This window comes from Molossus molossus, unplaced genomic scaffold (assembly GCF_014108415.1).
Source record: "Molossus molossus isolate mMolMol1 unplaced genomic scaffold, mMolMol1.p scaffold_m16_p_5, whole genome shotgun sequence".
Classification (NCBI taxonomy): Eukaryota; Metazoa; Chordata; class Mammalia; order Chiroptera; family Molossidae; genus Molossus; species Molossus molossus.
This window is the reverse complement of record NW_023425388.1, coordinates 83,965,813-83,989,184: the sequence shown is the minus strand read 5'-3', so window position 1 is coordinate 83,989,184 and position 23,372 is coordinate 83,965,813. Positions and strand designations below refer to the sequence as shown.

The 23,372-nt window shown below is 42.0% G+C and overlaps 1 protein-coding gene across 12 annotated transcripts in view; it reads right to left on the bottom strand.

Moving 5' to 3' along the window:
• The window catches only part of ST3GAL6 (ST3 beta-galactoside alpha-2,3-sialyltransferase 6), a 62,754-nt gene extending 41,604 nt beyond the window's left edge, over nt 1-21,150 (bottom strand). For 2 of the 12 annotated variants that reach the window (XM_036243481.1, XM_036243477.1), the window contains exons 1-3: nt 13,504-13,638; nt 11,951-12,040; nt 11,606-11,756 (exon numbers count right to left, since the gene is read on the bottom strand). The gene's annotated coding sequence lies outside the window, so the exon portion shown is untranslated. Of the gene's footprint in view, nt 1-4,036; nt 4,178-5,890; nt 6,029-7,629; nt 7,784-11,605; nt 11,757-11,950; nt 12,041-13,503; nt 13,639-16,300; nt 16,379-20,944 lie in introns of those variants that run through there. The other 10 variants (XM_036243470.1, XM_036243473.1, XM_036243475.1 and 7 more) reach the window with 10 other exon arrangements.
• Between the last annotated feature and the right edge of the window lie 2,222 nt (nt 21,151-23,372).

Genomic DNA, 23,372 nt, shown 5'->3' with positions numbered 1-23,372 from the left:
ACTGGTGCAGCCACTATGGAAAACAATATGGCATTACCTCAAAAAATTAAAACTTGAACTTCCATTTGACCCAGTGATCCCACTTCTAGGAATATACCCTAAGAAGCCTGACACCAATCAGAAAGAATATATGTACCCCCATGTTTGTAGCAGCACTATTTACAATAGCTAAGATCTGGAAACAGCCCAAATGTCCATCAATAGACAAATGGATAAAAAAGCTGTGGTATATATACACAATGGAGTACCATGCAGCTATAAGAAAGAAAGATCTCTTATCCTTTGAGACGACATGGAGGGACGTGAAAAGTATTATCCTAAGCAAAGTAAGCCAAGCAGAGAAAGACAAATATCACATGATCTCACTTATTTTGTGGAATATAATGAACGTAACAGTCTGAGGAATGTGGTAGTCCCAGAGACATGGACTGACTGACAATCCCATGAAGAGGGGGTGGGGCGAGAGATAAACCACAGAACTTATATGCATGTATGTATGGACATGGACAACAAAGGTGGGGACAGGGTGGGGAGAGTGGGGGAGGGGGGAATCAGTGGGTGAATAGGGGAAACATCTGTAACAAAAATAAATTAATTAAAAAAAAAGAAAAAAAAGAAAATGAGCCCAATCTTGGCAAGAGTTTTTCTTCTTTTAAAAAATAAAAGTATATCTGGTCGGTGTGGCTCAGTGGCTAAGCATCAAGCCAGGCACCAAGAGGTCGCCGGTTTGATTTCCGGTCAGGGCACATGCCCAGGTTGTGGGCCTGATCCCCAGTGGAGGGCATGCAAGAGGCAGCCAATTGATGTTCTCTCATCGATGTTTTGCTCTCTCTTTCCTTCTCACGTCCTCTCTCTAAAAAAAAAAAAAAAAAAAAATCTATAAAAAAAAATAATAATAAGTAAAAATAAAAGTATATTTTGTTTGTGTGGAGCTTCCAAGTTGCTTAAACACTTGTATGTCCACTTCACTTGAGGATCCAAACAAGCTTAATAAGTGGGTGTGCAGGCATGATCTTGATGCATGAAAGACTGAAAGTTTCTGACTTTCTGACATGAGTTGTCCCAGGTCACACAGTCTGACAGACAGAAATAGACTTGTGGTCTGATGACTGCTCATTCAGGATTCTATTCCTGGTGTTATCCTGTCTCTCAAAATAAAAGGCAGAAGGGGAACTCAAAGGAGAGGATCCTAGTCTGTGACAGCCTGACCATGCTCCACTGGCAGCTCGCGTTCTGAAAGGGTCAATATATCAGATACTGGGGAAAGGGAAGTGGGTCTCGGCAGCCTTCTCCAACCTGCCATGGCGGGTCCCGGGCCAGCACTGACTTGGGCTCGTTCCATTCCCTGCTTGATCGGAATCTCTGGGGCTCAGGTAAGTGCCTTGAAACAAGCACCTTCCAGTTCGATTCATTTGCATCCTAGAGGGAGAGGATCACTGCTCCAGGACACCAGAGCATGGAGGAAAAGAACCATGGAGGGAAGAAAAGGATGTGCTGAAATACGGAGACCACAACAGATATGGCACTGGTTATCCTACTGGAATGAAAGCCCCGAACACAGGACTGTCTGCTCTATCGTTTTATTTCTAGCACTTCTACCAATGCCTGCCACATAGAAGGTGATAAGTAACTAGCTGCTGAAGACAGTGACAGGTCCAATAACTAGATGCTTTGTATTAATTTTTCACCCCAAATGCCTAGCACATGGGAAATGTCCAGTGAATAATGGCTGATGAGAATCATTAAGATACGCGTGCTTAGCCTGTGCCAAGGCCTGCGATAAAGGCTCTGGGGGTGTTGTCCCATGTAACTCTCACAGCTGTGGGGGGATGTGGTCAACTTAGAGCTCTCCTTTACAGCTGAGGAGAATGAAGCCCCGAGAGGCAGTCACTTTCCTGAGCTGATGAGCAGCAGAACCAGGACTCAAAACCCTACCTACCAGACCAGAGCCCATGCCTACCCCCACGAGCTTTCACAAATGCACACAGACCTGTCCTTCTGATACCAGACTAACATGAAAACCTTCTCTAATTCATCTATCCCACCAGCTCCATAAGCAGTTATCAATTCTAGGGGTTGGTGAAATGGACAGTAAGGTTATAGTCAAAAACTGTGCTGAAATAAAACCCTACTACTCACAACCATGTTCTTCTCAATCCCATTCCTGTGGAGTTTAGTAAATCCATTCTTTTTCCCCGTGGTTCTGTGTTCTAGGGCAGTGATTCTCACACTTTAGTCTGCATAAGAATCAAGCTAGAGAGGGCTTGGTTCATTCAATGCACACTCCTGGGTCCCAGAGAAACCACGACAGCATTGCTTGTAAAAACACACACAAAATAATCTATAAAATGTCACTTGAAAATGGTCCTATATATATATTTTTTATCCTCACCTGAGGACATTTTTTTTTTTTTTTGCATTCATCTTCAGATAGAGCGGGAGGGAGAGAAGAGGAAAGAGAGAGAGAGAGAGAAACATCAATGTGAGAGAGAGACACCGACCGGTCGCCACCCACACAACCCCAACCGGGGCCGGGAAACAACTGCAACCAAGGTACGTGCCCTTAGCGGACACCGAACCTGGGCTCTCTGGTCTGCAGGCTGACACCATCCACTGAGCCAAACTGGCCAGGGTGAAAATGGTCATATTTTTATTTCTAGGCTCTCCTAATGCTTTTTCCAACAACCTCCTGGAAAACAAAAAGTAAGTTCATATGTTCAGCAATAATTCTGGAAGCATCGTTCTATTCACCAAGTATAAAAACCCTGTGGGTATCCCAGTATCATACACCACCAAGGAAGGAGAACCCTTCAAGTTCAATTTTCCAGAAGCTGAGCATGTCTCCACAGACCCAGCCTGCTTGGCTCCTCTGTGCCTGGTTTCCTCTGGACCTGGCTGCAGGCGCTTCCTCGTGCCCACGTGCAGCCTCAGCCTGCTTCAAGCTTCTGACTCATCCTGGCCCATGGGAAGGGAGCCTGAGGAGCCCTCAAATAGCAGCTCAACGGCTTAGTCAGGTTCCTGCTGATTCCACGCTGACTTTGGACATGTCTGCTAGACCGGGTCCCTGAATTAGAGCCTAGTTCTTCCGTGTCTGCATTCCTCTCCTTCAGCTACCCCAGCAGCTCTGCAGCTGAACTTCAAATTCATCAGTAACTAGGATCCCAAACCATCTCCTCATCCATTCTGTCCCCTTATGCTCTCTGCTTCCTGTGACAGAAGTCCTGCTCTTCTGCCGCTCTGTCTCCACACACACCCAACACACTGCTGCTCAACCGTAATGCCCAGTAACTTGCATCTTTGTGCAGATTAAAAAAAACACCCTCTGTTTTCACATAGCCCCATGGCCACATATCTTGGCATGGGCCGAATTTCAGCCACAACATTCCCCTTAGCCAAGTGCCCCTGTTCATGGCTCATCTCTACAACCTTACCAGGTGGCCCTGCTGACAACCTGTGTTTATTCAGCCCTGGGAGAGGCCCTTCCCCATTCATGTCTCTACCATGCCTCAGCTCACACTGACTCCCAACCAAGACTGTCAGAACTTGGCCAACAGAGCTTACACCCTGTCTTCCTTCCTCTTTGCATTGAGGACTCAGTCTATGACTACTGTCTGCAATCTGAGCTCCAGCTTTGCATTAATGTCTAGATTCTGGTCCAGCTCCATGGGTCCCCTAAAGCCTCCTAGACCTAGTCATCTTTTTTTTCTTTTAAATCCTCACCCAAGGATATTTTTACATTTATCTTCAGACAGAGTGGGAGGAAGAGAGGGAGGGAGGGAGAGAGAGAGAGAGAAAGAGAGAGAGAGAGAAAGAGAGAAACATCGATGTGAGAGAGATACATTGATTGGTTGCCACCCACATGACCCCAAAGGGGGCCAGGGACAAACTGCAACTGAGGCACGTGGCCTTGGCTGGAATCTACCCCAGGACTCTTTGGCTCACAGGCCAACACTCTAACCACTCAGCCAAACCAGCCAGGGCTAGACCTAGTCATCTTCACATAGCCCAAACCTTAGCCGAGACACAAGGGACCCACCATGATGGATGTAAGGTCTCAGTCCTCTTCAACTCATTGACTGTCCTTTTAAGTGTAGTCCTTATTACAAATTGGATGATCCAAAAGGGTCCATAACCTCATTTCCATACCAAGGACCCACACCCTGTGGTATTGATGATCCTGTAAATAATAGCACAGGTCCTTAAGTACTTGCTGGGCATTGTACTAAGCCCTCTGCACATGCGATGAAGAAAGCAGGGACACTATTATCCCCATGCTGGACATGCTCAATTCCCAGAGCAGTGGCCAGAATGCAAACTCAGATCTGTCTGGACTTTTTAAATGCACACTATAGGAAACTATAATTACTGTATTTTTATTTTTTTAATTAATTAATTTATTTATTTTTTTGTTTATCCTCACCCGAGGACATTTTTGCATTTTTTGTTCAGACAGAGCGGGAGGGAGAGAGAGGAAGAGAGAGAGAGAGAAACATCGATGTGAAGGGACACATCGAGTGGTTGCCACCCGCACGACCAACCAGGGCTGGGGACAAACTGCAACCGAGGTACATGCCCTTAGCGGGAACCGAACCTGGGTCTCTCTGTACCACAGGCCAACGCTCTAACCGCTGAGCCAAACCGGCCAGGGCTTAATTAATTTATTTTTTATTTATTAATTTGTTTTTGTTACAGATGTTTCTCATTTTTCCCCCATTGACACCCTCCTCCCCTTCCCCCTTGCCCCATCCCCAGCTTTGTTGTCTATGTCCATTGGTTATGCATACATGCATATAAGTTCTGTGGTTTATCTCTCCTCCCCAAAACCCCCTCCTCTGAGGCTTGTCAGTCTGTACCCCACCTCTATGTCTCTGGGTTAATTTTGTTCAGCAGTTTGTTTAGTTCATTATATTCCACAAATAAGTAAGATCATGTGATATTTGTCTTTCTCAAATTACTGTATTTTTAAACTATAGCATCTTGAACTTAATATATTCACTTAATAGCTTTTTAAAGTAAAGAGAATGATACACATTAAATGCATGCATTTATTAAAATATACTTATTGGAAACACTAACGTGTAAAACTAGTCGTTTCACAATTAAAGAAATAAATCTTGCCCTGGCCAGTCTTGCCCAGTGGTTAGAGCACCGGACAATAGGCCAAAAAGTCATGGGTTCGATTCTAGTCGAAGGCAAATACCTTGATTGTGGTTGGGGCCCTGGCCCTGGTCAGGGTCAAGTGAAAGGCAACCAGTTGAAGTCTCTCTATTACATCAATACTGATGTCTGTCTGTCTGTCTGTCTGTCTGTCTGTCTGTCTCTCTCTCTCTCTCTCTCTCTCGCGCGCGCGCTCTTTCTCCCTTCCTCCTTCCCCATGCCTCCCTCCCTCCCACTCTATCTGAAGATAAATAAAAAATTATCTTTGGGTGAGGATTAAAAATAAATAAAAAAGGAGAGAAATCTTAATGAATCATTAGTCTGGCTGATGGGATTTTGCTACAAGGCCCTGCAAGTGCTCAACAGACCATACATAAGGAATAAAATAGCATATACAAAATTGATATGTACTATCATACCTGAAAAAGCTAAACTTAAATCTAAAGTGTTGAGTTACTGCTATTTGATACAAATTAAGGGGGAAGAAATTCTGACACTGCTGAGTAAATTAATAGAAAATTACAAGTTGATTTATGTGTCACCCAAAAAACTATTTACATAATTTCAACAGATTGGACTGACTATACACTTTCTGACTGATTTCTAAATACACTGTTGTTGTTTTTCTTTCTGCAAGACAGAAGAACATGTGTAATTAACTTCCTTTCTCTCCTCTTCCCTCAGTTCTGCTAATACAATGACATGCAGCTGGTTTCTGTACACACACACGTACTTTCCTCTTTCAGTCTTGGAAGATAGATAATGCTTTTGTTAGACTTCATCCTTGGCATATGTAGACAGATATTTTCACCTAATTAAAGCTAAGCCAAAGCAGATGACTGAATCTTCCCCTGAAAATTGGATGTGCTCACTGCAAAGAATATAAAACAAAGAAAATGATGTTTCAGCAGAATTTGTTTTTTTTAGTAGCACAGCGGGACACACTCAAATCAGTCAACTAATAGTATACTATTCAAGATGCTAAAAATAATGAACTAAAGCTTCCGTTTTCAAGATTTGTCCCTTTAGATTCAGCTACAATGAAAATATACAAAGAGGTTTTTAAGGGAACTTCTTATGTTCCTACTATGTAATCATATTTTCTCCCAGAGACCCACTTCCTCTCCCAGAGGGGACATTTTCTCTATTTCCTTATGTTAATACCCCACTAATAAGATAGCCTCCAAGGAGTATTGGATACTGTTTACAGGTTAATGATTATGGCCAATTTTTTCAATTAACTTTTCTGAGATAAAAATTTTATGTAATAAAATTAGCCACATTTTAAGTACAATTTGATGAGTTTTGACAAACGCATATGGTCATATAACCACCACCAAAATCATACTAAACATTTCCATCAACCCAAGTTCCCATGTCCATTCCTCTTTGTAGTCACCCTTCTCCCTGTTCCTGTCTCATGATCTGTTTATCGCTGTAGCTTTGCTTTCCCTAAAAGTCTGTGTAAATGGAATCATGCAGTTATCTTATTTCTGGCTTATTTCAATTAGTATAATGCTTTTGGAAAAAACAAACAAACAAACAAACAAACAACTCTGCATTGTTGCTTCTACCAGGAATTCATTCCTTTGTATTGCTAAGTAACAGTCCATTGTGTGGCTATACCATCATTTGTTTATCACTTCACCAGCTAACAGACATTTGATTTCTTTTCAGTTTTTGGTTACTGTAAATAAAGTTACATTGACAATTTAAGTATAAGCCTTTGGGTGGTGGGCCTATGTCTTCATGGGTCATATAGTAAATGTATGTTTAAATTTACACGAAAATTTTATATTGCATTCTGGTGCCTATTTCTGAACAGAGTTGCTTTAATCTCTCAGTTAAAAGAAAAAAAGCCCCTACCTTTTACAATTCAAATTATTGACAGAACTGAAACTCACAAACCACTGACAGAGGTAAGAAATGATCACTCTATTAATATCTAGCACTCATATGCATGTACTGTCAGATCACAGGAGGATCTAACCAGTCAGTCAGCTAAACAGTGTCCGCCTGGCCAGTGGCCACAAGGAACAGAGCAGCTCAGACCCGAATGTTTTCCCACATCCTTCACAGCCAGCAAGTCTCACCAGACTCTGTATTTGTCCTTGGCCTGCATGCATGCTGTCCCCTGAACGGCTCCCTCCTCCTCCTCCCCACTGCTAGATAAGCCCCTGCCCAGCCTGGCTGAGTCAGAAACTTCCTTGACCAGCTGCCAGTGGGTCTTCCCATGTGTAAGTAATAAAGGCTAAGTCCTTCCCTCTAATCCCCATGTGTGGCACTCCCGGGATTGGAGCTCTTACAGCACAGGTGCTCATTTACCTCAGGACATGGGGAACAGAGTTCACAGTCTGGTGAGGGACCAAGTTACACTATTTCAAATTGATTATCTGTTGTAAGAAGAAAAGCTAAACATTTTGGATCCTGCTACTTAAAGTGTGGCCCATTGACCAGCAACACTGGCATTACCTGGGAACGTGACAGGAAAGCAGAATCTCAGCTCCACTCCTTCATTCACTGAGTCAAATCTGCACTTGAACAGAATCTCCAGGTGGTCTGTGTATTTGGGGAGCTCTGGGGGTAGGAGGGAAAAGGGAACAAGGTGCCACTGGGAGGACCAGGGCTTCACCAAAAAGAGTTTTTGAGATGAACTGGAAGTTCATCTATGCTATCTCTTTTTTTTTAAATTTTTATCCTCACCCGAGGACACTTTTGCATTCATCCTCAGACAGAGCAGGAAGGAGAGAGGGAGGTAGCAAGAAAGAAACATCGATGTGAGAGAGACACACCAACTGGCCGCCACCCACATGACCCCAACTGGGCCCAAGGACAAACTGCAACTGAGGTACGTGCCCTTAGCGGGAACCGAACCCGGGCCTCTCCAGTCCACGGGCCTACGCTCCAACCGCTGAGCCAAATCGGTCAGGGCCCATGCTATTTCTTTTACAAGTTCTTCGGGGCTTGACCTTTTCAAATTTCCAATCAACAGACTTTTCTCTAAAGAAGCTAGTGAGACTCTGAAAAGTAGCTTTCAGAAAACATTCACTATTCTTGGGGATGTTTGTCATTTCTCTGTAAGTTGCCTAATCATTTTTATTTCTATTTTGTTTTCAGCCTTATCCTTCCATTTTACTACCAGTATCACTATGATGCTACTGATATTTTTGAGAGGGAATACAGGGATGGGCGAAATTAGTTTTACAGTTGTTCGTAAGCAAAAATACGTAATAAGTAATACAAGAATAAACTGCGTTTCAACAGGAAGCCCCCTCCTGCCCGCCCCTGCGCTAGACTCCTCTCTGAGTACACCTGAAGGACACACATCCCTAGCACCTCCCGATTCTCCTAAAACTGCCACCGAGTCACCAGCCAAACCTTCACACCAACATTTCCGATGATTGCTAGTCACCATTTGGACCCAAGAATTCCAGATCTTAGGAAAGAGCAAGGATTCAGGGCATTGAACCGTATTTCAGAAGAGGCAGCCAAGATTCAGAAGAGCTGGAACTTGCCAAAGGTTACCTCACTCAGAAGTAGCAGTGTTGCAGCACAGGAGGATATCTGCATGTGGATTGGTCTCCTCGTGTCTTTTTTCCCATTCCGGTCCTCTCTGTGCTCTGTGGGTCTGCATTCCTGAAGCACCTCCCTTGGGTGGCACTGCACAGGCCGGGGTCGCACCCCTCTAACTCCTCGGCCTGTGCTTCTACGTCTCTTCCTCTTCAGCACACCTAAATACAGGTGTTCTCAAGCTCTTATCTTAATCTTGTTTCCTAAAGCCACGTTCTTATTACTTCTCAGCTACTAGCAATAATCTCTAATCTTCCTTCTTAAACCAGCTCACAAGCTGCACCTGCCATAAAATCCTCTCTGTTGCCACCCGCCCCACAGTAAAACGTCACGTGGTGTTCACTGTCTGCCACATAAATGTAAAATCTCTTAGCCTGGCACTGAAGACTTCTATAAGTTGGTATTTCCATCTTCTCAGCTTCTTCATTCAATTTATTTTTTTGTAGGTAGCCACATTATTCGGTGTTAGGGTTCCAGGCTTGGCTATCAGCCTCCTGGGTTTGAGACTCAGCTCTGCCCCTGACCAGTTGTATGACCCTGGGAGGTTGCTAACCTCTTTATACCTATGTTTCCCCTTCTGGAACATGGGAATAATGGTGCTACCTAATAGAGCTATTAGTAAGTAGTAAGTATAAAGCACTTAGATAAATGTCTGGCACATGGTAAAGACTCTCCTAATCTTGTTTTAATTCTTCCTTTAAAACTAATGAAATATTCGCTGCCCATACACCAAACCCTCAATGAAAAACTAACTTCTAACACCCTGGGAAAGATCCTACAGGATTCGTGGCCTTGTGTGAATGACAGCCTCAAAAAACTAAGCTTCCGTGACTACGCTAGCTGTTATTTCTGCACATTCATGTCAACATTTCAAAACATCTGGGATAGGAAGTCTTACTCATCTTGTTCTGAATATAAAATGAAATGCACTAAAGACAGAACTAATTCACTAGCAAAACTTGTCTTAGAATTAGACAGGGATATAAAAGCCACACCTCTTTATGCTATTCATAATAAAGCTGCTCTGAATCTCAGTAAAAACAAACAACTCAGATTTCTCATTAGCATGTCAAATTGAAGCAAGGAATAAAATCAAGAACTTTACAAATAACCTGAGTTGGAGAATAGGTTACATCTTTCACTTTGATTCAGATCCATTATAATGTTGAGAAGGGTTCAAATATTGTGTTCTGGGCACAGAAGCAACTCCCAGGGTGAATCAGCAATATCTAACAAGGTGGGAAGTGTTGAGTACTCATTGGCCCTGGACTACAGAATGGGGGAAGAAGAATTGTTACCGCAATGGATGGCAATAAAAGGAGTTTAAATTTTCTGAACACTAGGTGACAGAACTGTTTGAAATGCTTTAGATGTACAATTCTTTTAATCCTCAAAACCACCCTTTAATAAAGGCACTAATTGTCACCCCTATCATACAGATGAAGACACTAGAGCCCAAGGAGTTATAATGTACCCAAGAATACCCAAGGAGCAAGTGTCTGGGTTTTCAGGCACACACCAGAAGCCATGCTCTGCACCATTATGCTACAAAGATTCAAAATAGGTCCATGTTCTTGATGCCAAGAGATGTACAGATTGACAGAAAAGGCAGTTCCCCAAATCACCAAGATCCACTAAATTAAGATGCTTCTGGCCGTGAGACCCGAAGCCCCAGCCCCACCTTCAGCCTCAGGAGTCCTGCACGCCTGAGGTCTCAGGACACTGGGGAAGGACTTTGAACTCACTCGGGAGTGGTTTCAGTTTGAATAATAAAGCGATCAAGAGAACCTCAAGGACTAAATCCCAAAACCATTATAAATGTCCACTTTCTCCAGTACCACTAAAGCATCAAGTTCTCAGTCAGTAAGTGCCCTTCACAAAACAATTTCCAAATAAAACAGTAATGAACAAATCTGCTGGTAGAACAATTGTTCTCTGATGAGCCTTAACAAACCAGAAAGACTGTATGAATTCATGGGTAAAACTCTGAGCTAATTCCTGGTGGACAGTTGAGCTGTAGAACTTTCTCAGAATAAATTTATCAATTGAGATTCCAGGAATACTAAAGAGAATATGCCTAAAAATTATATTAAGGTACTTCAATAAAATTGTTATTAATTGTAGCATTTAAAGACAGAGAGAGAATTCAAGATCATTCTATCAAGAAAACAAGGCACAGAGAGGGCAAGCATCTTGCCCCAAGTCACACAGCTTGTTAACAGCAGTTTCTACAATAGTTGTGACTCATGTAATCTTCTAGTTTCAACCTCAGAACTTTCTTACCCTTTCACTTCCAGATTGGTTAAAAACAGTCAGTCCTAAGAGGCCCATTCATATTGAGAATAAAAGTAATATTTAAAACTACCCTAGCTCAGCTGTGGGGTATGCTGAAGAGTCATTGGTTATCGTAATAGTCTCATAGGCCCTCTGGCCCCATGTGAACTCATGAGAGATAAATTCACAGGCAGCTACAGACAAAGGAGAGGGTATTTTAAAGTCACCTGCTAGAGCCCTGGCCGGTTTGGCTCAGCAGTTAGAGTGTCGGCCTGCAGACCAAAGAGTCTTGGGTTCGATTCCGGTCAAGGGTACGTACTTCGGTTGTAGTTCAGTCCCTGGCCCTGGTTGGGATTGTGCGGTAGGTCTCTCTCACATTGATGTTTCTCTCTCTCTCTCTCTCTCTCTCTCTCCCCCTCCACCCCCCTCCTACTCTATCTGAAGATAAAGGGAAAAATGTCCTCCAGTGAGGATTTTAACTAAATAAGTTAACCAATTAATAAATTAATAAAATCACTGCTACAGATGGAAACGTATCAAACATTTCAAGTGTTCTAACTCCATCTTACAAGTCTGAGTCAATGGCAGTGCTGCCTTTGCTTACCTGCACTTTTAAGGAATCCGTTTCCCAAAGGTGCTCTGTTCCTGAAGATGAAGAACGTGGTAAGAGTGCCGGGTTTCAGGGGCTGTCTGCTGATTTGTGGTACCACTAGAAATTAGCCCACACGGTTGTGCTGCTTCTTCACGTGCAAGTACTGCAATGAAACACACAGACAGCATGCTTCTAAGAATGGCTTCGCCACGAGGGAAACAACCCATTGAAAACATTTTCATGAAAACGTTACTTTCGTCAACTCATTCCTGACCCCTCCCCAAATGCCGGACAGGATAATGAAATTAACAAAAACAAAACAAAAAATCCAACAGCAAAAACAGGAGCATATATTACATTACTGTGGTTCATGACTGGTTATCCACAGGATCCAGCTCAGTCTCCTTGACAAAAATAACACAGCCAGCTCAATTAATCCAAAGCAACCTGGTAATGAAAGAACCATCTGTCTTATTTTTCAGCTTCTCTCCACACACACACAGCTTTATTGTTAAATGAGGAGGTGAGAGAAGGAGCTGGTGCTCTGCAAACCCTTGAAGGGGAGGGGAGGGAGGGGGAGCCCAGGGAGGAGGAGTAGAGCGGAGAATGAGGAGGAGATCAAGGCAAATAAAAACAGCAAGAGAAAGTGTGGGGAAATTAGTAAAAACAGCAACTAGTTTAAGAATGTGCTGTGACCACTTTCTCAAAACATTTTTGGGGAAAAAAAAATCTTAACATACTCTTGTTATAGTTTTTCTTACATAAGACTAACCCTGATATAAAACCCAACAACAAAAACTGTAGCTCTGTACTTCCTGTGTTAGTAGAAAGTTGTTTTTTTTTTTTTTTTTTAATTCTTGAGAAACAAATATGGAAACCAACAAAAATATGCCAAATAGTTTATTTCAGAAGCCACTCATGAACTCTAATGTCCTACAATAAGGAAATCGTTATGCCCTATTATGAAAATCACATAGTGACATGAAAAATGTTTAGATTCTACCAAGTAAAGAGAGAAAGAAATGTAAAAACTGAGTGCACTAAGCTCATTTCTGTGTGTTCGGAGTGTGTGCAAACACATTACTGAAAGCCGTTAGGGGAACTCGAACTTGGTCGATGTGCTGAGTTCTGGACTACTGAGAATGTTTTCTTAAAAGTTTAAAATCTTAATCTAAATCTAAAATTCAAATCTGAAGACTAAAATCTTAAAATTTATAAACAAACAGAATTCTTGTTTTCATATATTCCTATATGCATTTCACTTTTGAAGTGCTAAGCAGTTGACGCATTTAGGAATTAGAAAGAAGGCAGTGCACCGTCATGGCCGTTATTATAACAGGAGTTTCCACCATGAGACAGAATTGTGAACCTAGGAGCTCATGGATAATGATATGTTTGTGCCTCAACAGCATTCTCCCCACATGTATAAAAATACAGCTCCTGTGTTCCTATCATCTTCTACCCACTGCTACTTATTACCAGCTGATGTAAAAAGGCAATCCCAATAATCTAGTTTGAGGGGCCCTTTAAGATTTTCTAGTCTAAATAAGTGAGTAAAGAAATCTCAATATTACACCAGGAACAATGGTGAGAATAGGAATTTAGTAATGCCCAGGGAAGCTTAAATCAAGGAAGGAAATAAGATAGCCCAGTCTCCTGTTCAGATGGTCTTCATAAAGAAGTAGCATGAGCCAGGCCTTGGAGGCTACCAGTGGTTAAGGCATAGCCAGTGAAAGCAACATTCAAGGACTCAGGTTTGAGTTCGGTACAGAAGAACCTGATAATATTTAGGTTGCCTAAAAATTTCTGGGTAATGAGTCACTCGTTACTAAAGATAGTCTGTTCTAGAAACCACCTGGGAGGGATTTGGACAGCAGGGCTTAGTACAGTTTAATGTTCATTGGCATCACCTGAGCATTGTGTTACACTTCAGATTCAGTAGTTCTGGGTGGGGCCTGAGAATCTGCACTTGTAGCAAGCTCCCAGGTGATGCCAGTGCTGTGGGTCAAGACTGTGGGTCTTGTCAAGGATGGAGCCTGATTATAAGCAATAGAATATTATTTAAACCAGTGTTTCCCAAAGTGCACAGTTTTCTACCAAATAACTTCAAATGTCCTCTTTACCCTTGATTTGGGGGCTAATGATTAATAAAAAGGTTAAGTGGTTATAAGCAGGGTATTAAGAGTCCACACATTCAAATCTCAAAAAAAAAACGTTTGCATCTTGGTATCTTGCAGTACTCGCCAGGTCCCATTTCTGAGCAATAACTAATTTTGCACAATTCTAAGGAAGAAATGTTTCACTACTCTTAAAGAAAAAAATGATACTCTTACTCCGGGCTTGGCAGATAAATAAGCATTTTCTGATGAATGAATGAATGAATGAATGAATATATGCATTCAAATGCAATTATTTATGATGTCAGCATTCTACCATTAACAGAGAGGCAGGGTGACAGATGTGGCTACAAAGTAATTTTTCCCAGTAATTTGTGTTATAAAATCCCCAAAGGCGGAGAGGAGGAAAGTCTCCCAAGGCTATAATTTGGAGGGTTCTTTATCTACGTACAGCATGGCATTATTTTTCTAATGCTGGAATTTCACCTCTCTACCACCCATCTGAGTCATAAAAATTCCTTCAATGCTTAGAAAGCTCCTGTTTCTTGCTTGCTCATATTTTTGCTCTGCTCACCTACTTAGTTGATAAATTTGGGCTTGCAATGAGATCAAAATCCCATGTAGTATCTTTCCTGGATAAATATGCTAACATATGAACACAAAGACCTTCCTCAGATCTCAAAGCATCTGGTATTCTCCCAGAGAAAATAAACCCACAACTCAGAAGAAACCAGTTTCCTGCCTTTCCTCCCAGCCCTGAAAGTCAGTCCCCCTTCCAAATGGGTTTACTGTTTTAGTTTGCTTAAAGGTTAGAGCATCAAGCCCGGCCAGCGTGGCTCAGTTGGTTGCGTGTCATCCTAGGCACGAAAGGTTGCACATTGGATTCCTGGTCAGGGCACATGCTTGGGTTGCAGGTTCAATGCCCAGTTTGGGATGTGCAGGAGGCAGATAATCAATGTTTCTCTTTCACTGATGCTTCCATCTCTCTCTCCCTCCCCCTTCCTCTCTCTCAAAAATTAAAAAATATATATATTTAAAAAAAGTTAGAGCATCGTCCCAATAAACCAAGGTTGTGGGTTCAGTCCCTGCTCAGGACACAGATAAGAATCAGTCAACGAATACATGGATAGATGAAGCAATAAATCAATGTTCCTCTCTCTCTCTAAAATTAATAAGTAAAAAAAACTTGTAAGTAACATTCCATCTGACTTACAGAGGCCCTTTTTTCAAACTACTTATTACATCAGTTTATTCTGATTGAGCCTAGCTTTTTCTGCTATCTAGGAAATATCATCTCCTATTTAATTCCTCTTTTGCTATATTTTTTTTATCCTCATCCAAGGACATTTTTCCATTTTTGTTCAGATAGAGTGGGAGGGAGAGAGAGGAAGAGAGAGAGAGAGACAGAGAGAGAGAGAGAGACAGAGATAGAGAGACATCAACATGAAAGGGACACATTGAGTGGCTGCCTCCCGCATGACCCCAACCAGGGCTGGGGATGAATCGCAACCGAGGTACATGCCCTTGACTGGAATTGAACCCGCAACTCATTGGTCTGTGGACCCATGCTCTAACCACTGAGTCAAACAGGCCAGGGCCTCTTTTGCTATTTTTAAAAGAAAAAAAAAAAAAAAAAAAGGAGTTAATTTGAGGGTAAACAATCAGATAAACAAATCAAACCTTAAGATTAAAGTGTTGGAAGTTTTCCTGCTTTCCACAAACAAAAGTAAGTATGTGATAAATTTACATTACTACCAATCATCAGATGAACCTCTACAACCTCAAAAATTAAATATATGATGTAAGTCTTCATTTGGGGTACCTTATAATTTATTATTGCAAATAAACCCATACATATGATACATGTTTTAATAAAAGTATATATGCCTAGGTTTATTTTCTAATACACTAGAAGATTAATCCTTTAGTCAAAGTACACTGAGTCAAATTTTAACTTGGAAAGTTTTCACCTTCTGGGGTAACTTTGTTCATTTAGTCAATGAATAATTTCCCAACGCCTACCCTAAGTCAAAGACAGTTCTAGATACTGAAGATACAGTAGCAAAGAAGAGAACAGTTTACAATCCAGAAGAGAGAGAGTAATGAGCTAGTAGTTCACAAGTAACTTTTCTTTTTTTATTATTGATTTGAGAGAGAGAGAGGGAGAGAGAGATAGAAACATCGATGAGAGAGAACATTGACTGGCCGCCTCCTGCATGCCCCTCACTGTGGATCAGGTCCACAACCTGGGCATATGCCCTGACCAGGAACTGAACCAGCGACCTCTTGGTGCATGGGTCGACGCTCAACCACTGAGCCATACCAGCCGGGCCACAAGTAACTTTTAAAAGACAGTTGGGGTTTGAGTAAGAACTGACCCAGGTGGAGAAGATGAGGGAGATTCTCTGAAGAATTTGAGATCATTCTCAGAAAACTCCTCCAAGAGTTAACCAGATGAAATTAGGGTGGAAATAAAAAGCAATCCAGGCAGAAAAAAACACAACAGTTTTAGCCAAGATTCTGACATGAAAATGAAAACGGCACAGTGAAGCATCGAGGCTACCAACAGGAGTGACGATGAAAATCTAACCTTTGCTGCATAGCTACTATGTGCGTGGACGCACACAGTCCTCCCCACGGCGCGGAGACAGGCACTGGGGTTCTCTTCCTACGGATAAGGGAACAGGCTTAGAGAAGTTGACTTGTCCAAGATCTCAGAGTAGAAGATGTCAAGCAAGGGTTTGGCCTAAGCAATGCTGCTGGGGTCTTTATTCTGAACCTATAAACCATTATAGCCTCTCCAGAGCCAGGTCCACTTCGAGATTTCCTCATGTTCAGATTCACTGTCAACTTCCATTCTCACAGAATAACGTCATAAAATGTAGATGTATTAGAATGGCTTCAGTCTCGGTCCCAGTCTTGATAAATTCGTAGCTTCCAGTTGGAACTTAATTCCTTGCAAAATATTACATGGTGTTTTTTTATCACAAAAAATGTTAATAGAAGTCCAAATGTCAATAGAACAAATGCTCATGAACCCCAAAACTAACATACCATATCTTTTCAGCAATTTTTGTCAAACACAGATTTCAGTTCCCTTTCTACTCCTGTTCCTCTTCGGTCAGAGGCAGCCTCTATCATGATTTGATAGGTAGGCAGCCCACTTTGTATTCATACACAGGTGCAAACACACACATTCCTAAACATATGGTCTACAATATTGTTTTCTGTGATGTTTACATAATAAACATACAATATTCTAAAATTTGTGTTTTCTACTCTATACTTGCGATTTTCAGGTCCACCCACACTGATAAATAAAGGTCTAGTTCATACATTTTCAGTTCTGTATTCTATTAAGCAAATATATCACAAAGTTAACCATTCCCCACTAGTAGACATTTGGGTTGTTTTCAGAGAATTGCTTATTTAAATGTCATTTTGGAGCCAAATTTCTTTTATCCAATCTGCAAAAGCCAGTCAGCGAATCTTACAAATTGCTAGAAATAGTCTCAAAGAGAAATTTCATTTTAAATAGAGGGTTTTTTGGCCCTGGCTAGTGTACATCAGCTCAGCGGTTAGAGTGTCAGCCAGAACACTGAAGGGTCTCAGATTCAATTCCCGGTCAAGGGCATGTGCCTGAATTACAGTTCGATCCCAGTCATGTGGGAGGCAGCCAGTAGATGTGTCTCTCTCACATTGATGTTTCTCCCTCTCTCACTCTCTCTCCCTCTTTCCCTCCCTTCCACAATCTCTAAAAATAAATGGAAAAAATATCCTTGGGTAAGGATTAACAAAAAAATTAAAATTAAAAATAAATTAATAAATAAATAGAGGGGCTTTCCCCCCTAAAACCTTTAATAGCTGACGTCATATAAAAACACCGAGATATTGAAATACTATGAATCTTTGAAAAAGGAAAATAAATAGCATTCTAAATGAGAAAATAAATTTCTAGTTAAGGTAACTCTATAATAATCTTGTTGAAACAAAACATATTGAAGAGCCCTGGCCAGTTTGGCTCAGCGGTTAGAGCATCCGCCTGCGGTCCGGAGAGACCCGGGTTCAGTTCCCACTAAGGGCATGTACCTCGGTTGCAGTTTGTCCCCGGCCCTGGTTGGTCGTGCGGGTGGCAGCCACTCGATGTGTCCCTTTCACGTCGATGTTTCCCTCTCTCTCTCTCTTCCTCTTTCTCCCTCCCACTCTATCTGTGCAAAAAATGGGAAAATGTCCTTGGGTGAGGATTAAAAACAAAACAAAACAAAACATATTGAAGAGAAAGTAGATACAGAAAATAATCTTCTTACAACCACTTTCTCTTCCTGAAAAACACACTGACTGGGCAAAAAAATCAATGTTTGAGCAAGTAGATAAATCAAAATTTCCTCTGGAATGCTTTGTTTTGTGTTCTGGCCAGAAAATAATCCAAGGCACAACCCCACAGAATTTTTTACCAAGTTTCTTTTTAGAATCAAGGGTTTGGGAAGTGCCTACTATAGTATATTCCAGAGTCAATATTTGATAAGGCAAATAATTAACCAAAGCAGTATAATGCTGGTCTTTGATCTTGAGATGTTCACACCTTTAAACCGTTTGACTATAAACAATGTTCTTTTCCATTAATTACAATTTTTTAACTCAAGTTTATTATCGAGTGTAAACTGAAGTCAAGTCTACAAATACATGAAGACCCATATGGGATCCCTATACCTTTAACGGTATTCTCTATAAAAAAATAATCTGAGGAAACTTCAAAAGGCAGATGTTTTATCATATGGATAACTGTTTACTAAATGGCTGCATTCTTCACACTTGAAAATAACCTAGTCTAGAAAATGCCAAAGGAAATTCAAACAGGATCATTTCTTTTTGGAGGGAGGGAGGTCTCTTCTCCTAGTAGATTTCTAAAGACGTATACAGCATCTCCAAGAAGGAAAAACATTTTTTAAATATGGGTTTCCAATGAAAGAAGTAACTCTAGCATACTGGGAGTCACAATGAAGTTATTCTGTTCGGCCCCATTTTCAAAAACTAAGCCAAATGTTTTACCACATTCTATAGGCAAGCTAAAGAGATAACACTGCTTCTAGATCCCTGGCCTCCAGCCCACAAAATCCTCCTGGACTTAGAAAAACTCTCCCAGGCTTCAAGAGACAACCATGAACTCAACTGAAATGTATCCTACCAGTAATTCAGTGAAATCACTAGCCAAGAGGTGAAGTAACGCCACCATCCATTTATCCATCTGTCCATCCATCCATCCAACAGAGGTATTTATGACCCACCTGTCACATGGCACAAGATCTCAAGGTGCAAGGACTGTTTGAGCTGAGAGAGTGCAGGTGCACAAAAGGCAAATCTAGATGGCCACACATTTAAACACAGACAATTAAACATACAAACACAATCCTTTGCTTCAATCTAACCTCTAAACTACAGCTTCAAAGTGCACTCTTTTATTATTTTTCAATTACATAATAAGTATATTTTACAGAATACATGAGTAAGCCCTGGCCGGTGTGGCTCAGTTGGCTGAGCATTGTCCCATTCATGGAGAGCTGATAGGTTTGGTTCCCAGTCAGGACACATGCCAGGTTTCAGGCTCCATCTCCAGTAGGGGGCGTGCAGGAGGCAGCTGATCGATGTTTCTCTCCCCCTCCCTTCTCTCTCTAAAACCAATAAAAACATATATATTAAAAAAAAAGAAAAGAATATATGGTTAACATAAAACATGCCCTAAAAGGACAAAATATAAATATCAATATATTCTATAAACAACAGCAACTAGAAATTGAAAGAAGTTTAGCAAGAGAATAAGACCCACAACAAAAACCAGGATTACTTAAAATTTTGAAACTTCCCAGAACATTTGAAAATGTTCTGAAGCCCTGGCCAGTTCGGCTCAGCGGACAGAGCATCAGCCCACAGAACAAAGAGCTGTGGGTTCAATTTCAGACAAGGACATGAACCTCAGTTTCGGTTGGGGTCGTGCAGGAGACAACCAATCGATGTGTCTCTCTCACATCGATGTTTCTCTCTCTCTCTCTTTCTCCCTCCCTCCTTCCCACTCTATCTGAAAATCAATGGAAAAATATCCTTGGGGGAGGATTAAAAAAAAAGAAGTTCTGAAGACTTCCCATAGTTATTAGCAGTAAGCAAAGGCTTCTGAGGGGACAGGAGGGGACAATTCAGGAGTGCACAGCCACTCTGCCATGGAGCCTGGCTATGGACACATGAGGCCAAGGGACCGAAACTATACTAAGAGCATTTTAGGACAGAAGCCACCAGTGAGTCCCTCGGTCCCAAAGGAAGGGCACAGAAGAAAGCACAGGAAGTGGCCTGAGTCAGTGGAGTAACCATGGGGACTTTGCAACAGAATGGTCCTTGTGGTTCCCCCAGCACCAGAAACTCAGTCCAGAAAAAAACAACAACAACAGATAAAGTGTAGAACAGTCTAAAACTAGTCCTTTGAGAGAGCAAGGACTCAGCCATCTACCATGCTCCACTGAGCTCCTTATTACTAAAGCCTAATTGTTGGGCCGCTTTTTGATCCGGCTTTCTTATTTTCTCAGTTGAGAACCGGTCTTTGATATGACTAATTACAGCAAAATAAAACCTTTATTTACAACATGCCAAACTATTTGAAAGTAGGTATTTCATTTAAAAAATAAAGTTGGATTTTTTTTTTCCTATTAAAGATGATGCTGACCCACAGGAACTGGGGAACACTGGACAGCGGAGTGGCCCCAGTCTGGGTCTGGGGGATGGGCAAGGTGCAGCAGCAGACACCCAGACAGGCAAAGATAGGAACCCACAGAAGGCAGGTTTTCAAGGTCTGCTCTTGGGCAAGTCAGGAAACAGGAAAATGAAACTGGCTGCGTCTGAAAATGCTAATGAAGGGCAGAGTAAAGACACAAAGAAAAAGCCACAGAATATGGCAATGAAACCTCTGCCTTCCTGTAGGGCACATAACAGACATGGAGTGACCAGGGGCAAGAGAAGGCCCTCTGTGAGCCAGACCAGACAGGAGCAGCTTGGACAGGGTATAGCCATGGCAACTCCAGGACCCAGGGACAGGTGCGCCCTGGGGGAAGCGGAACAGAGGACTCAGAACACCAGGCCCACCGTAGACCGTCGGTATTCGTTCCTTAGGGCTGCGAGAACAAAGTACCCCCAATGGGCTGGCTCACAACGACACAAATGTATCATCTCACTGTACACATGCCACACATACACTGTCTCTGGAGGCTGAACGTCCAATATCAAGGTGTTGGCAGGGCCGTGGTCCCTCTGAGACCTGTATAGGAGAATCCTTCCTTGGCTCTTTCTAGCTTCTGGGGGTTCGCTGGCACTCCTTGGTGTTCTTTGGATTGTAGATGCATCACTCCAATCCACCATCTTCACATAGGGTTCTCCCGGTGTCTGTCTTCATGTGGATGCTTCTTCTGTGGACACCGGTTACGTGGCCTAGGGGCTCAGCCTACTCCAACATGACCTCACCTTAACTAATTTCATCGGCAACAACCCTATTTCCAAATGAGACCACATTCTGAAGTCCTGGGAGTTAGGACTTCAGCATGTCTTTTGAGGGGACACAGTTCAAACTGTAACCCTCTCCTTGGGCTGCCCAGCCCTCACCCTCGGGCAGACGCCCTGGAACCACTCAGAATAGATGGGTGCTAGTTCAAGTTAAAGAGACACTGAGAAACATTATCCTGTGGTGGTGGGAGTCTGCAGGGTGGTTACACCAGAGGAGGGGAGCTGTGACTGGGCAGAGCTGTGGTCTCTCCCAGAGGGCAGATAATTCTTTATCTGAGGGCAGCTGGGCATGGTCACTGGGAGGAAATGTATGAACTATACTTACATGATTTGTAGACTGCTCTGTATATCTTATATTTCCATAAAAACTTCAATTTAAAAAACATTAGAGAACATGAGCTGCCTAAGAAATAGGCGGCCTAGGTAGACCCTCAGAGAGGAGCAGGAGCTAGGAGGGGCCACGACAAGAGTCAGCTGCTCAGCCCTGCTGGTTCAGAAAATGCCCAAGGAGCTCATTCATGATGAGAAAAACACAAGTGCCAAGGAGTCTGTACCTTTGAACTGGCAGATTGGCAACTTTTTTGGCAAATTCATGGGTAATAATTAAAAAGATGTTTGATAAAGCACAGACCCGCATTAAGGGCACTTTCTCCCCTCAACAGTACTGGAAACCCACCAAGACTCTTCTTGCTTTTCCCCGTTTCCCTAGCCTCCTGGCAGACCTCCCCGCACGTTCCATTTTCAGGCTCATTACAGTTCAAGTAAGTTTCAGTGTTTTTTTCCCTTCTCTGGAAATGTTAAGCTCTTGTGGTTAGGATGGTTTGGGTCCTATTGCTTAATTTCTTAGCAAGAGAAATCAACATCAAAAACACAGACTTCAACTAAACTGGACACCACTCAGACTTAGTAGAAGACATATTTTGGAGTCAAAACATATCCGATTTTCTAGAATTAAATATAATTCAGACCTTTAACATCGGCTATTGAGTAAACTCAGAATAATATATTGATATTTTAAAAACTGAGTGATGCCTTAAAAATGAAAGAGGAGAAGGGAAGGAAGCCAAAATTTAATGTCAAAGAAAAATCAAATATTGATCAAAATTTTACATATAAACTCTCAAGCACATAATTACAGAAAACAGAGCTGTAACTGGGAGCACTTGGCTTTCTATTCTGGAAAATGTGTTAGGGAGACATTGAAAGAAGGCCAGTGATCTGCAGTGATTCCCTTGACTGCTCTCCTTGGATGTCTCTGTCCCGTCTCTACTCTCAAATTGCTTATAGAATCCCATTCTTCAGAAGTCTCCAATGATACTTAATATTTCTGTTTTAAATACTTGGGTTATAAAAATGAGAGCTCTAACATCAATGATACATTACTGTCACTAATGTTTTCATCATTATGAAAACAGCAAATGGGAGAGATATATTTCATGCCACATGTAAATCCAAGCCAGCTTCAGAAGCAATGTGCAGAATCTGCCTGTTATAAATTGTCTATTTGAACCTATATCCTATAAGGTACATAGCCTCAGGGAGATGTAAAAACACAGGTCATAGGTGTCTGAGTCTGAATGAGCAGAATCCTACCTTCTCTCCTGTATCATCTCCTAAAATGCTTGACTTTAAAGGTTATGCTCGAAAACCAAACTTGGAGCAATTCTCAATCATAACAGTGATACCTCGGTTCTCGAACATAATTCGTTCCAGGAGGACGGTCGAGAACCAAATTGTTCGAGAACCGAAGCAATGAAACCCAATAGGAAATAATGGAAACTGGATTAATTCGTTCCAAGCCCCAGAAAATGCCTATTTACTGGCCTAATTTGTATATAATATGTAGAAAAACATAAGTCTCAACAAGAAATAAAAGTGTACAGTATGTCTACGGGTTAAATTCAGTGTAAAGCGTGACTCTCTCCACAAAGCGTGACTCTCTCTCTGCACTCACACTGATGACGCAAGCAAGGCGCGCTGGGCCGAACGAACGCCATTCGGCTCAACTCGGCTCATCTCGGAAGTTCGAGTTCCAAATATTTGTTCGGATTCCAAGACAAAAGTTTCTCGAATCTCCTGGTCGAATACCGATTTGGTCGAAAGTCAAGGCGTTCAAGAACCGA